This window comes from Emys orbicularis, chromosome 1, assembly GCF_028017835.1.
Source record: "Emys orbicularis isolate rEmyOrb1 chromosome 1, rEmyOrb1.hap1, whole genome shotgun sequence".
NCBI lineage: Eukaryota > Metazoa > Chordata > Testudines > Emydidae > Emys > Emys orbicularis.
The window spans coordinates 174133148-174146420 of record NC_088683.1 but is presented as its reverse complement, the minus strand read 5'-3'; positions in this window follow the sequence as shown (position 1 = coordinate 174146420).

The following is a 13273-nucleotide window of genomic DNA, read 5'->3' as shown; positions in this document are numbered from 1 at the left end:
CATGAAGGTGCCCTAACACCCTTTCCTCACAAAAGGGGAAATATCAGCAACTTTGAGGCTGTTTCTTACTTGATCAAGAACATCAAAACTGGTCTTTTTTAGGTTTGCTGGGTGATATGAGAAACCACACAACATGCAACGTCACTGAAGATGTGGGTACACTATCTTTAACAGAGACCAACTGTGATGTTGTTTAATTAAAATATAACCATGCAAATCGTTATTGCTACCACCGTTATATAATTGCAACGAATCTTATACAAAGTGTAATACATGGCCAGAAAGGGTTAAGCATCCTGCAGGCTAGTTGACCCAGAGTCAACTTTTAGAGATATATTAGAAAGGCATGTAAATGGTAACTAGGGCCATTACATGTTAGGTAAGCTAGAACTTTGAAATGCAAACCTATATTGTTAGAAATTAACAGTCATACTAATTGTGTGTGTTTACTTATATCGTGTTTAATGATTAGCCATGTAAACAGACAGTTCCTGGCTGTCACTATAGCTATTGATTCAGAGATCAGAAAGGGAATATTAACATTTAAATGAACTGTAAACATAGGCTCTCACTGTGTTCCTCTCTTTGAAATGTATAGCAATTCACCTGAGAATGATGAAAAACAGGCAATTGCCTTATGTTAATCTGTGTGGATAATTACCAGCTATGCTTAGGAAATGGGTCCACTTCTAAGTCCCAATGAGGCCTATTGTTCGCCTAAGGACTCCCAGCTATCACAAGAGGGCCTGAAACTGTATAAGAGACCCCTGGGTTCTGTTCCTGTTATCTCAGATCTGCTTGAGGCTTCATGCAGGGGAAGCCTAAGCCATAAGGACTGAGATCCCAGTCGTGACTTGACCACCCTGAATATAAACAATGGACTATAACCTATGAACTATTTCTGAAAGAACTCTTTGCAACTACAGAGCTCACCATCTCTGCTATGAATCTGAATCTCAAGAATTGTACTCATGTCTGTATGCATACTGATCTTTTAACCAATGCTCTCTATCTTTTCTTTTTTAATAAATTTTAGTTTAGTTAATAAGAATTGGCTGTAAGTGTGTATTTGGGTAGATCTGGAATACTCATTAACCTGGGAGGTAATGTGTCCGATCCTTTGGGATTGGTAGAACTTTTTTATATGATGAATAAGATTTTCAGTAATCCTCATCATATCTGACTTGAGTGTCTGGGTGGAGGCCTAAGGCTGGGTTGCTTTAAGGGAACTGTGTTGTTGGCTTCTGGGTAACCAGTGAGGTATTATAGAAGCTGTTTTGTGCTGGCTTGGTAAATCTAAGTACTGGAATATCCACCAGCTTTGGGGATTGTCTGCCTCATTCTTTGCAGTTCACCCTAATTGAGTGACCTCAGTTGGCTCCCCTGGGGCCCCGGTCACACCAACTTTCTCCCAATCTGGTTAGGCAATGGAATTAAATAGGTGTTCACCACCACCACCAAAAAAACCCCTTATTCTCACTGATAAACTATTATTTGTCTGAGTAGTCCCATAGAAGTCAATGGACTACATGAGTAATGGCACACTGGTGAAAACAAGGGGTTCAGAGTGTGCCCCACAGTGTATCAAAGAGTCCCTCCTTCCCCACCACGTGCTAAGTGTTTACAACAAAAAAACTCTGCTGGTGTGAATTTGTGTTACGAGTTATGTGGAGAGGCACCTATTTACACCAGATGACACCTAGTCCATGGTCTTGTGTCCCTTATGTTGTCATCATAGTAGTATTTCTCCAGTCAACCATAGATTTCAAGAGTGGATGAGATGCAATGTAAAATGCAAGCACAAAAATTACTAAAAAAAAAAAAAGGTTTCAGGCTCTCTCCTTACGTCTTGAAGTAGCAAAAACAAAGCACAACCCTCCCTGCACTTTGTAGGTCACCTTTAAAAAAATGTCATGATCCAAGACTTGAAAAAGGACAGTTAAGTCAAGTCTAATAGTTATGTTACAGGTTTAGGTTTCACACGACTTCAAATACTCAGGGTTTTCCCTAGAAAGCTTCAGCGCAGACTAGCCTAAAAGAGAACACATTCAATAAGAACGCATAGTGGCTTTTTTTTTGTACTAATTAAATTACATTTCTACTCTGGCAAAGGTCTGCATTGCCTAAGGACCTGAAACAGATGTTAAGACAGCCAGACCTGGAACCTGTTGGAATTTGATTTCATACACAGTGTTCAAGCAAAACAAAAATTAATCAAACATTAATGAGGGCATTTCTAAAGTGCTTAAGGATTTCACACACAAAGTACATCGTTTGCAAGAATAAATATACTTCAGACAGGAGCAAAATAAAGCAATTTACAGAACTATTAAAAAAAATCTAACATCACAGGTAAATTCTGAATATCTTCACACCAATTATCTGAATTTCAGATATGTCCCTGAATCTGGGTTCACCTGTACTTTGCACTTTACACAGTGGCTTCACTCAAAGATCTCACACTGCTTTAATAAAGGAAGGTGGTAAGCATTATTGGACTAAAATCATCCCGTATGTATGTTAGCTACTGAGAGCATAAGCAAAGGAATAGTGCCCAAGGCAGCAGAAAACATCACAAGCGGAAGGTGGCGGTGGCACAAAACAACTTTCCTTCTTCTGGATTAGCCCAATGAGCAGCTAATGTACCCTCTCAAGTATGCTGTGCTGGCTAGGGAGCACAGCCAGGATCTCTAGGGCATTCAGCCCACATCCACAGCAGGCTCAATTGGCAGGCCCTGGCAGAACTTAACTGCCTTCCGACTGATATAAACCCAGAGGGCAGGTGACTGGAATCCAGGAGTCAACCCCTCAACTGCAGTCAAACCCTCAACCTGAATCTCTGTGTTAGAGGGCTGAATTCAGTTCCTTAGCCCCATTTTACAGACTAGGATGAGTGGTTCTTTCAATGTCACCGAACCCAGATCATAGAATCACAGAACATCAGGGTTGGAAGGGACCTCAGGAGGTCATCTAGTCCAACCCCCTGCTCAAAGCAGGACCAACCCCCAGCTAAATCATCCCAGCCAGGGCTTTGTCAAGCCTGACCTTAAAAACCTCTAAGGAAGGAGATTCCACCACCTCCCTAGGTAACCCATTCCAGTGCTTGACCACCCTCCTAGTGAAAAAGTTTTTCTTAATATCCAACCTAAACCTCCCCCACTGCAACTTGAGACCATTACTCCTTGTTCTGTCAACCTCTCCAACCACTAGACAAGCTGCCTCCCTAACAAGTAAATAGGGCAGATGGAAACATTAATGTCCCATTCTCCCTCAACTACATATCAGCCAGCAGGGGAGGTGGGGGGGAGGAGGGAAGAAGAAGAGAGGGGAAGCTGCCCAGCCAAACAAAGTTTAAATAGCAGGCATGTGGCCTCTTGGCATCTAGAAGTTGCGGGGAAAATTTCAGAAAATGTTTCTCGGTGTTCATTTGCAGCTTTGCACTGGCCCTTGCTAGGTACCTTTTAGCCAATCTAGCCCTAAGTATTAAGGTTTGTTTTCTTCACATTGTTACTTTGAACACCAACTTCAAGCCCTGATTAGTGACTCCTTCAGTGTCTTGAGCATCCTTAGCAGAAACTGACCTTAATACTTTTTTTAATTGTGTCAGATGAACAAAAATAATGTTTCATAACCTGAAAGAAGTTGCTATTCAATGAAGTACACTTTTTAAACATTGAGTTCTGAATCATGAGTAAGAGGTTACTGCCACAGAACTGAAACATTAGATGAAAGGTCAGCTCACCAATTACTGTCTGCATTTATTTTGCATTAAATGCTGCTTTACAGCTTACATTATTCATATCTTTTCAGGGTTCTCTTCTGATTGCCAGGCAGAGGACTATGAATAATTTTATAGAGCGTAAGGCCAATTTTCAAATTGTTAGAAGATTTTGATGGTGAAATTCTGTTTAGTAAGCAATGATCCATAAAATATTTATATAATTGATCTAAATCAACTGAAAAAAATCTATTCTTCTATATTCTCTCACTATTAGGTAAGTCTGGCTGTGTTAAGGTTTCAGAACAGTAATTAGATACAAACACCAAACAGTACAGAAGTAAGTCAAGGAACCAGAACATTTGTTAACTCCAGATTTTGGTTTACAAACCTCAACTTCACAATAACTAATTATTTAACATTGTTTAACTGCAAGTTCCTTTCAGATCAACCTTCAAGTGCCATGCCTGTAAACCACAACTAGGACTAAGAGTGGAGACCCATGGGAAATGCATGCTATTACTTGATCTCAAATTATTTTAAATTATGTCTTCCTGTCCCAATAATTTGCATCCTTAAAATGAATTAAGGGCATCATCATTAATATAAAGCAGACTTGCATCGCTATTATTAATATAGCATGTCATAAACATACAGCTAAGGGTAGCATAAAATCCCTCCTTACCCTGTAAAAGGTTAATCCCTCCTTTACCTGTAAAGAGTTAAGAAGCTCAAATAACCTGGTTGGCACCTGACCAAAAAGACCAATGAGGGAAGAAGATGCTTTCAAATCTGTGGGGGAAGGTTTTTGTTTTGTGTTCCTTTGTTCTCTCTGGGTCAGCGAGGAACCAGGGCAGGGAAAATACATCTCCCTGAGCCACATCTGAACTAAGCATCTAATATTACAGAAATAGTAAGTAACTGCAAGGAAATGCGTTAGATTATCTTTTGTTTTAGCTTGTGAATTTTCCCTCTGCTAAGAGGGAGGTTTATCCCTGTTTTTGTAACTTTAAAGTTTTGCCTAGAGGGGAAATCCTCTGTGTTTTGAATCTTGTTACCCTATAAAGTTATCTTCCATCCTAATTTTACAGAGGTGATTCTGTTATCTTTATTTTTAAATAAACTTCTTTTAAGAACCTGATTGTTTTTCAGTGTCCTAAAGACCCAGGGGGGTTGATCTGTGCTCACTTTGTAACCAATTGGTTAGGATATTATTCTCAAGCCTCCCCAGGAAAGGGGGTGTAGGGGGTTGGGGGGATATTTTGGGGGATAGGGCTCCAAGTGGCCTTCCCTGAATGTTTGTTTAAATCACTTGGTGGTGGCAGTGATACCAAGGGCAAGGAAGGAATTTGTGCCTTGGGGAAGTTTTAAACCTAAGCTGGTAGAAATAAGCTTAGGGTTTTTTTCATGCGGGTCCCCACATCTGTACCCCAGAGTTCAGAGTGGGGAGGGAACCCTGACATAGCATTTTAAACATACAGTGTTTAACAAAACAAAGAACACGAGGTCTCTCCCCTGAAAAGCTTATGGTGTGTAATTGTTTATTCAATTCCTCTTTGTAATGAGCAAGACAAAGCCTTTGATTTCTTCCTGTGTTATAAGGCTTTAACTATACTAACTAAAAATGTATTTTACCTTTCACTTAGCTAATGTATAGTAGAAATGCCTTAGATAACTCAGTGTTGAGATCTTGCAGCCACTTCATACTTTGGACATAAGGTATTTTTTGTCTATTTATACCTGAATGTATTACACTCTCTTATCAACTGTATAGTACATAAAGCTCAGTATTTGGGGAAGCTTCCTGAGATAATTGGATCTGTTTTGACTGGAACCTAATATATACCCCCTGTATGAACCAACAGGAAAAAAAATTAAACACTACTACCACCACACAGTATATTCTTTTGACTTGAGATGGCTATTTAATCTAAAATGCATAAACTCCAAGCAGTACAAGGAAAAATTACCCTTAAAAAAGGTATTTTTCAAACATTTTGCCTTCTTTAAAAAAAAAAAAAATCAGAAGTTAAAACTGCACTCAAGCCAAAAGGTTAGCTATTGGTATTTTTAAAGTGACATGAAATGTGACAAGCTTATCAATCAGTAGAAAAGACTGCATGTGTCTCCTCTTGTATTCATCCTGTACTGCATGAGGGTTAATACAGCTATACCAAGTCCATTATTTTTGATTATAGTAATGAAAAGTGTCCTATTTAACAAAGTGAACATCAGCATCCTGAAGAGGTTCCACAGCTATCTGTCTTCCCTCTTTAATTTTAATTAACAAAACAAATGGACAGTAAATTCAAAGCAAAGAATCAACATTAATCTCTAAATCAAAAGGATTTACGTTGAGATTACAATTAATCACATGCATGAAATATCGTATTTAATAGGGTGATGCCCTCAGTTACTTTGGTAAATCACTAAAACAATTCAATTTCCAAAATTAGAATTTGGATCCCTTCCAAACATATCCCATTAAGATTATCAATTCAGTAAGAACAGTGACACTAAACCTTTGAAAAATAAACTCTGCAAAAACTTTTCCCATTTAATTAATGTGCTAGTGTAAACTATTTTCAGCCACAATGGTCCTCAACAAAACAGAGCCCAAACACCTAATAACGGAGGAGCTGTCTTGACCCCATGCAGCTCTATTGTTGGTGGCACATTAAATGCATCCCATTGGACTTTCGCCTCAAGCACCACACAGACAAATTTTATAGGAGTAAGTTTATCCCTCATGTAAGCAGACAAACTGATATCAATGGAATTCCATCCATTCAGCACTGAATTTGGCCAATCGACTTTGATAGGATTCTGCCTGAATAATGGGTGCAAAATTGGGCACATCATTTATTAATGCGAGGTATAATTTAGCTCTATATGCTATGTAGAACATTACATTGAGAAAATAATTTGGCCCAGTTACACATGCCTCAGTGACAGCTGAATTTAGCCTTCTATGTATTCATATTCCTTCAGCAATCTGGTGTACTGTTATCCTTGGGAGCATTTTATTGTAACACCTGCCTGTTTCCCAGTGATCTTATCATTCAAACACAAGTGGGAGAATTGCTTTCTATGCTCTTTCCCTCCCCTCCTGCACTCCCCCCCCCCATTTCAGAAAGGCTAGTGCAGTAACCTCATGAACTCTCTTTTCTGTTCACTGACACTAATGTCAGATTTTACAAGCCCAGAATTGTTAGCATGGCAAATACATGAAAGGGGGCTGGCTTTACCAATTGCCAGTATAGGCAACTACTTAGTCCACCACTTCTATGGGTGGCCTTGAATAGCAAGTTCTCACAATAAAGTTTTAGTTTTTACACAAAATATTAAAATAAGTTCTTTTACATCCAATAAAAGGATCCCTGCCTTCACCCAAATGCCCCAGAACTCTTCATTCCTTTGCATCAGTTGTGGTACTGCCTTTGGAACATCAGTGCAATATCACGTCTTACCAGAACAATAAGTCTGCCCTTCTTTCAGCCTTTGTTACTTCTCTCCGTCTACTTAACTTGAGCTCTGTGGAATGATTCATTTCTTAAAGGTACAGTACATGGTGGGCAAGATTTGTCTGATCATTTATAATCTGTTCTTGTACTCTTAACACCATGCCTTTTGTTGTGTCAACTGGACGTTTGATTTGTTTAGTTCTGCTGGGGCCACAATCATGGTGGTGATACAATTTTACATTACCTGATTGAAAAAGCACTCACACATATAGACTTAAATAAGCAGAATACTGGGACTCACTTAAACTGTATTTCTGCTCTGAAAGGTAACTTCTTAATATCTGCCAACTTCAGTAACTAAAAAGTTAGTTTTTACTACTATTTATTCCTGTTTGGCTTGCAGAGTCCCCCCAGCTGAGGAAAATTCAGCTGGATTCTGACTCCTCCTTGTGCTTCATCAACAGCATTGTTTATTCAGTTCCAGTCAGTTACAAACCACACAAACCCACCAAGAGCAGCAGAGTGACATGGGTGTCAATGAGCATAACCTGAATGCAGTGGGGTATAAAGACGAGGGCATCATTTGGCCTGCAGAACCTGACGTGCAAGTAGTAAAGAATCCCGCTTGATGCAAAACCCCATATATCAGGGGCTTGATAATAATATGCCAACCCTTTCACCTCTAGGTCACCACAGTTCAAATATAGCACATGCCGTAGTGAACAACAGTTGTTACCAGAACCATCTCTTTGACGGTAGAAATTTAAATCCTGGTGGATGCAGCAAAACACACTATTCTAGTTCAACTATTCTCAATCTCATTGTCAAGAACTGACTGGATAGGGACAGTCAACTACCTTCAGATGGTAGTTCCACAGATTTAGGCTGGAGGGAAATTTGCTGAGTAGCGTGAGGAAAGCAACGCTGCTCTCTGCGCTTTAACTGGTTAGTAAATATTGACTTCAGGTTCCAGGGATACAAATCTAGTATGTTTCTTGAAAACACAATGAAAGCTTCTTTTTCTTTTTTTTAAAATGGTTAATGAGAGCGCACCTCTACCCTGGAAATGGGAGATTTTCATAGAGGCACAACACTTACCATGCACACGCACGCACACAAACTAGCTGTTCACCACATCACCCTATACAAATTGCAAGAGAAGCATGAGAATTCCACAGGTGAGCTGGTTAGCAAGGTGGCAATTAGGCCGCCAGGCAAAGCTTGTTTGCTTCAGGTACAGGTGTAGTGTGACTGCCATTACATTGTTGAAGTTCCATGAGTAATTAAAACTTTTCCTTTAACCTTACAGCTTTGGGGACAATACTATAGTTTATTTGTAAATCATAGTTGCCTCTGGCAGTAGATTCAGAGCGAGTTATATACATTGATATGATAAAAATTAAATAACTCCGGGATGTAGCTCCAACAAACTATTGAAATCCTAAAACAGAAGAGAAAATGGAGTTTTCTTGTACAATATTGCTAATATAACATAGCATTATAGGGTTTCTCTCTGAAACTTCTGTTTATTCTTGTTGCTCATTAAAAGGTAATTAATATTATATGGATACCAATGGCTTTCAGTACCATCTATTTTGGAAATTTTCAGAAGCCACTTATGTTCATATGAGGAATAAGATTAATTACTACTACTAGAGTGGATCAAAAAAAATATCGAATTCTCATCTCCTGAGAAATTCTGGGTTTTATTGTTTCATCCTGAATCAGGATTCAGTCAAAATATCCAAAGTTTAGTGGAATTAAAAGTTCTGAAAAGTTTCATTTCAGAAGTGTCCAAGTGTTTTGTTTATCTGGGTCAACCTGAGCTCCTGTACTGCCGCACAGGAGTTGCAGTTTCAGGTCCCCCAGATCCCCATTCTCTTCAGCAGGACGGTGCCTCACATCATGCATCACAATGTCTCGTGAGGCTGATCCACCAGAGTGCCTCATATGACAGGAAAATACAGCTTCCATGAGGCACCGTGACAATGCAGGCAGATGGAAAGACAAGTGGCAGTTTGGAAATATATATTTTTTCCCAATGGAAAATTCTGCCTATAGTCTTATCTTTTACTGCAGAATACTTCAGTTTCAAAGAAGCCCTGTTTTCCAATGGAAAACACTTGGTTATAAATTTTTCACCCAGCCCTAATAATTACAGTAGGTATATGGATGTATCATATGCCCTGTGGGCATTTCAAGTTATGAACAGGTCAAGTGACTTGTGCTTCTCAGGTGGCAGAAGTATCTGGACTACCTCTCTTCCAAAATATAACGCGCTTTATTGTCATCACAAATTGGCTGGCTTTTGTTGTCATATCGGGTACCCACAACACTTACCAGTCAAATTAGTTCTCATAACACACCTTCTCCAGATGTATGTACCACTGTGCCCATTACACAAAGGCTTAGTTAGCCCTTCTGCTACTGTGTTCTGCAACAATGGCATAGGCTAATGCTGTGTCTTCATTCTAAAGTGTCAATTAATTAGAATGCAAGTGATTCAGCCATATACGAGTGGTGTAACAAGGGTGCCGCCTACCTTGTACTTCACACCATATCATGCAGTATGTCTGGCAGTGCTCAAGGGGTTAATGTGAAAGCAGCACTACCAATGTAAGAATATGAAAGAGAAGAGAGGCTGGTCTTTTAAGTAAAGCAACTTTCACAGCTAACTCTGCAGCTTGTCTCCCTGATGCTTCAGCCATCAGGCTGAAAATAAAGAATAGGAAATATATCAAATCCAACAAACCCACCCTTTCACATGCTTTTTAGAAAAGACAGTTTGTTAACTGGTTCTTTTTTGCTGCTAAGTTTTGACACACACAAAGGCATGAGCACAGCACTTTGGGGTGCCTTAGAAATCACAAATGAAACAACAGGGGTTCCGAATCATAAGCAGCATGGGAACAACACAAGACAGGCATGAACTCGAGGCTCTGGGAACCTTACCGATCCTATGTCAAATCCAAAACTGAAAGGGTCAGTGTGGTCTAGTGGACAGGGCACTGAGCTGGGTCTCACAAGACCTGGGTCCTAGTCCCAGCTCTGTCACGTGATGCTGGGCCAAACCTCTCTGTGCCTCCATTTCTGCTCCCAACTTTTGCCTGCCTTTTATGAGGATGCTGTAAGCCTCTGGGCCAAGACTAGCTACCTCGCTTTTTAAGTGCAGTGGAGCCTGCCTGCATGGTGAACTCTGCTAAAGGGAAACAGTGCAAGTCCTCAATTGCCTTGCCATTCACTTTCACTCTAAGCAGGTTCACGTGCTAGGAGTGTTAATACCTTTATAATGAAGGGGCTTTGTTTCTTTGCTAGCTTTATGGGGGGAAAAGAAACTTCATGCCAGGGGAATCTCACCCTTCTTCACACTGGAAGCAACCAGTGTTTAAGGAAGTGAAGGGACTAATGGAGAAGAACTGATCCACCCAACCTTTGACAGGCAGCCTTATACATAGGGCCCTACATATAGTGCAATTGTGCATTAACACAAATCCCCACACAATTTACAATTCCCCCCCACACACACACCATACACGCCCTCTTTGTTTAGAGATGCCACATCATCCCCTAAGGGAATTCCACTTCTGCAAACTTCTCCACAGAGAAGCAGCTTATCCATCCTGCACAGCTTCTAAGATCTACAATGGAGAAACACCCCTTTCTCCGATCTCCCCATTCCCTCCAAGTTCACTAGCACTTCTGTCCTCTCTTCCCCAATTTCCCCCATTCAATCCGTGTGCAGAAGCTGAAAGGGTATTTCCACACCCTCCAACATGGGAGCATCCATTTCAATGCACAACATTTACTCCCCCTGCTTCATCAGACCCTCCACTTTGACAGAAGTCAATGCTCTTTCTTATCTTCTCTCATCCCCCAGCATGCTCCAATTTCACAATGCTCAGCATATGCCAAGATGATCACCTCTACTACAATGCAAAGAGAGGTGTTACATCCTCATATTGTGGTGCAGTCTTAGAATCATTGCCATAAAATTGAAGAATTAAGAATAAGTAATCAATTAACATGCAAACAAAGCTTTTATGGCATTTGATATTTAGAGAGCTGGAGATGTCGTCCACTCTCACTGTCTCGGAGACTGACGAAATTATGAAATACTTGCAGACGGTCAGAAGAACCCAGAGCATCAGAGGACACAGAAAGACTTGAAGAGATTGCAGAACTCCCTCCATGTCAGAGAAGAAAAGATAGTATATAATGAAGGAGCTGGGTGGAAACATTTATACCCTACGGGACTGTGAAGGTTGTACAGTGCCAGCACCTAAACAAGAATAGGAATAGGGGATATTCCCCTTTCGGTAACATGTATTACATGTCTGTGGAATCTGTATGATTTTTTTATCTTCCTGCAGTCTACTATAGGGATAAATTATACTGTCAAGTAGCTTTTGTTTTTTAAATTGCCTTGGGAGGTGGGGGAGGGAGAGAAGATCACCCCTTCACAAACACCTAAACTCAATCTCCTTCAAAGCTGCCCTCAAAACTCATTCACTCCAATAAAACCTTCACACCACAAGAGCATGTATTATCCCAGAACACACACACACACACACACACACAAGCACAATAGGGAAGAGATTTTGAAAAGCCCTCAGTGCTGACCTAATGTTGCTCCCATTGAAGTCAATGCACGTATTACAGGAGGAGCAAAGTTAGGCCAACACTGAGGGCTTTTGAAAACACCACACTAAAGAAGTGTAGTTACATACACAGTCTCTGGAATCTGTTTATCATTAAAGTTAACCTCACCTGAATAGTCGGGGTGGAAAATAACACCTGCTTTTAAAGTAAGTTGCAACTTTTCCCATAGCAACTCCCCTGTGTTGAATGATGTTCTAAAAATATACCAAGACAGTGCTAATGTTGAAGCATTTCCTTCCCCAGCTGGGCAGAGGTATGATCTGTTTCTCACAAAGGACTGACATATGGTGCTGATAACTAATAAACATTGACATAATCAGAGAGCTAAGTAAAAATCACAAATCGTCTTTAAAGGAAGGACCCCAGATGCCTCCAATTAATATTTCTCAATACCACTGAAGAGACTGTAACTTAATTCCTAATGTCTTTACTTTAAAGAGCTCAAAACTCACAAATTATGTCATTAGGAACAGCAATGGCTAACAAGAGGGTTCAATATGATGTATTTTCGTTAGCTGAGGCTAATTGGAGCCAAATGAATAAAACAATGCTGTAAGGGCAAGCAGCAAAAATCCTTGGGTCTTTAGGAGCTGAAATAAATTAGGGTAATCAGCAATGTATGCAGAATACGGCATGTTCAATTAATATAAATAGGACAGCAGTCAACTGCAAAGCTCCACCGATACACAGATGAGTTCTGCTGGGCAGCAGATGTCTTATTACATTGTATAAACACAAACAGCACGGCAGACTAAGCCAGATCAAACAGTAGGCAACAAGCAACAGAACCTGGGCGCTAATGACATGTATCACAGGGGGTCTTTGCAAAGTTTACTGGTATGTGTTTAAAAAACATGGTACTAATCTTTATTAAGTGGGGCTTGGGCAAAAGGTGGGGGGGGGGGAAGGTGAAGAAGGTAAAAGGACAGGAGGCAACTCTCTGTCACATACGGGTAAAGCTAACAGTGTACCCTTGGCAGCTTGTACGCTTTAAAACTGGCACCTGCACATGCAGATATTCTGTGGGGGTGGATGATCTGATCCACCCTCTTCCCGCAGGCTTTTCATCATGACAAATTAATTGTTACAGTAACTACAGTCAATTGCTGTCACAATTTTAGCTTTCAGACCTTTCTGAAGTGTGAAGAAACAACTTGTCTTTCACTTCAATCTTCTGCTCAATAAGATCAACGCTTCTGTGTTCAAGTCCCTCATTTTTCTCCCCTTTTAGCAAAGGGAATCATGATGACTACATCACAGACAAATGCTAAGGAGGTTATCTGTAGTAGAATGCATGTTTTCGTAAAGCAAACCCCATTTTTGTAGGATTTAACATTAGGATTTAAGGGTTGTAAATTGTTGCATAGATTATAATCACAAGATGCAAATGTGTCTCAAGTTCCAACTACCTACAGGTTTTATGAAATAAAGT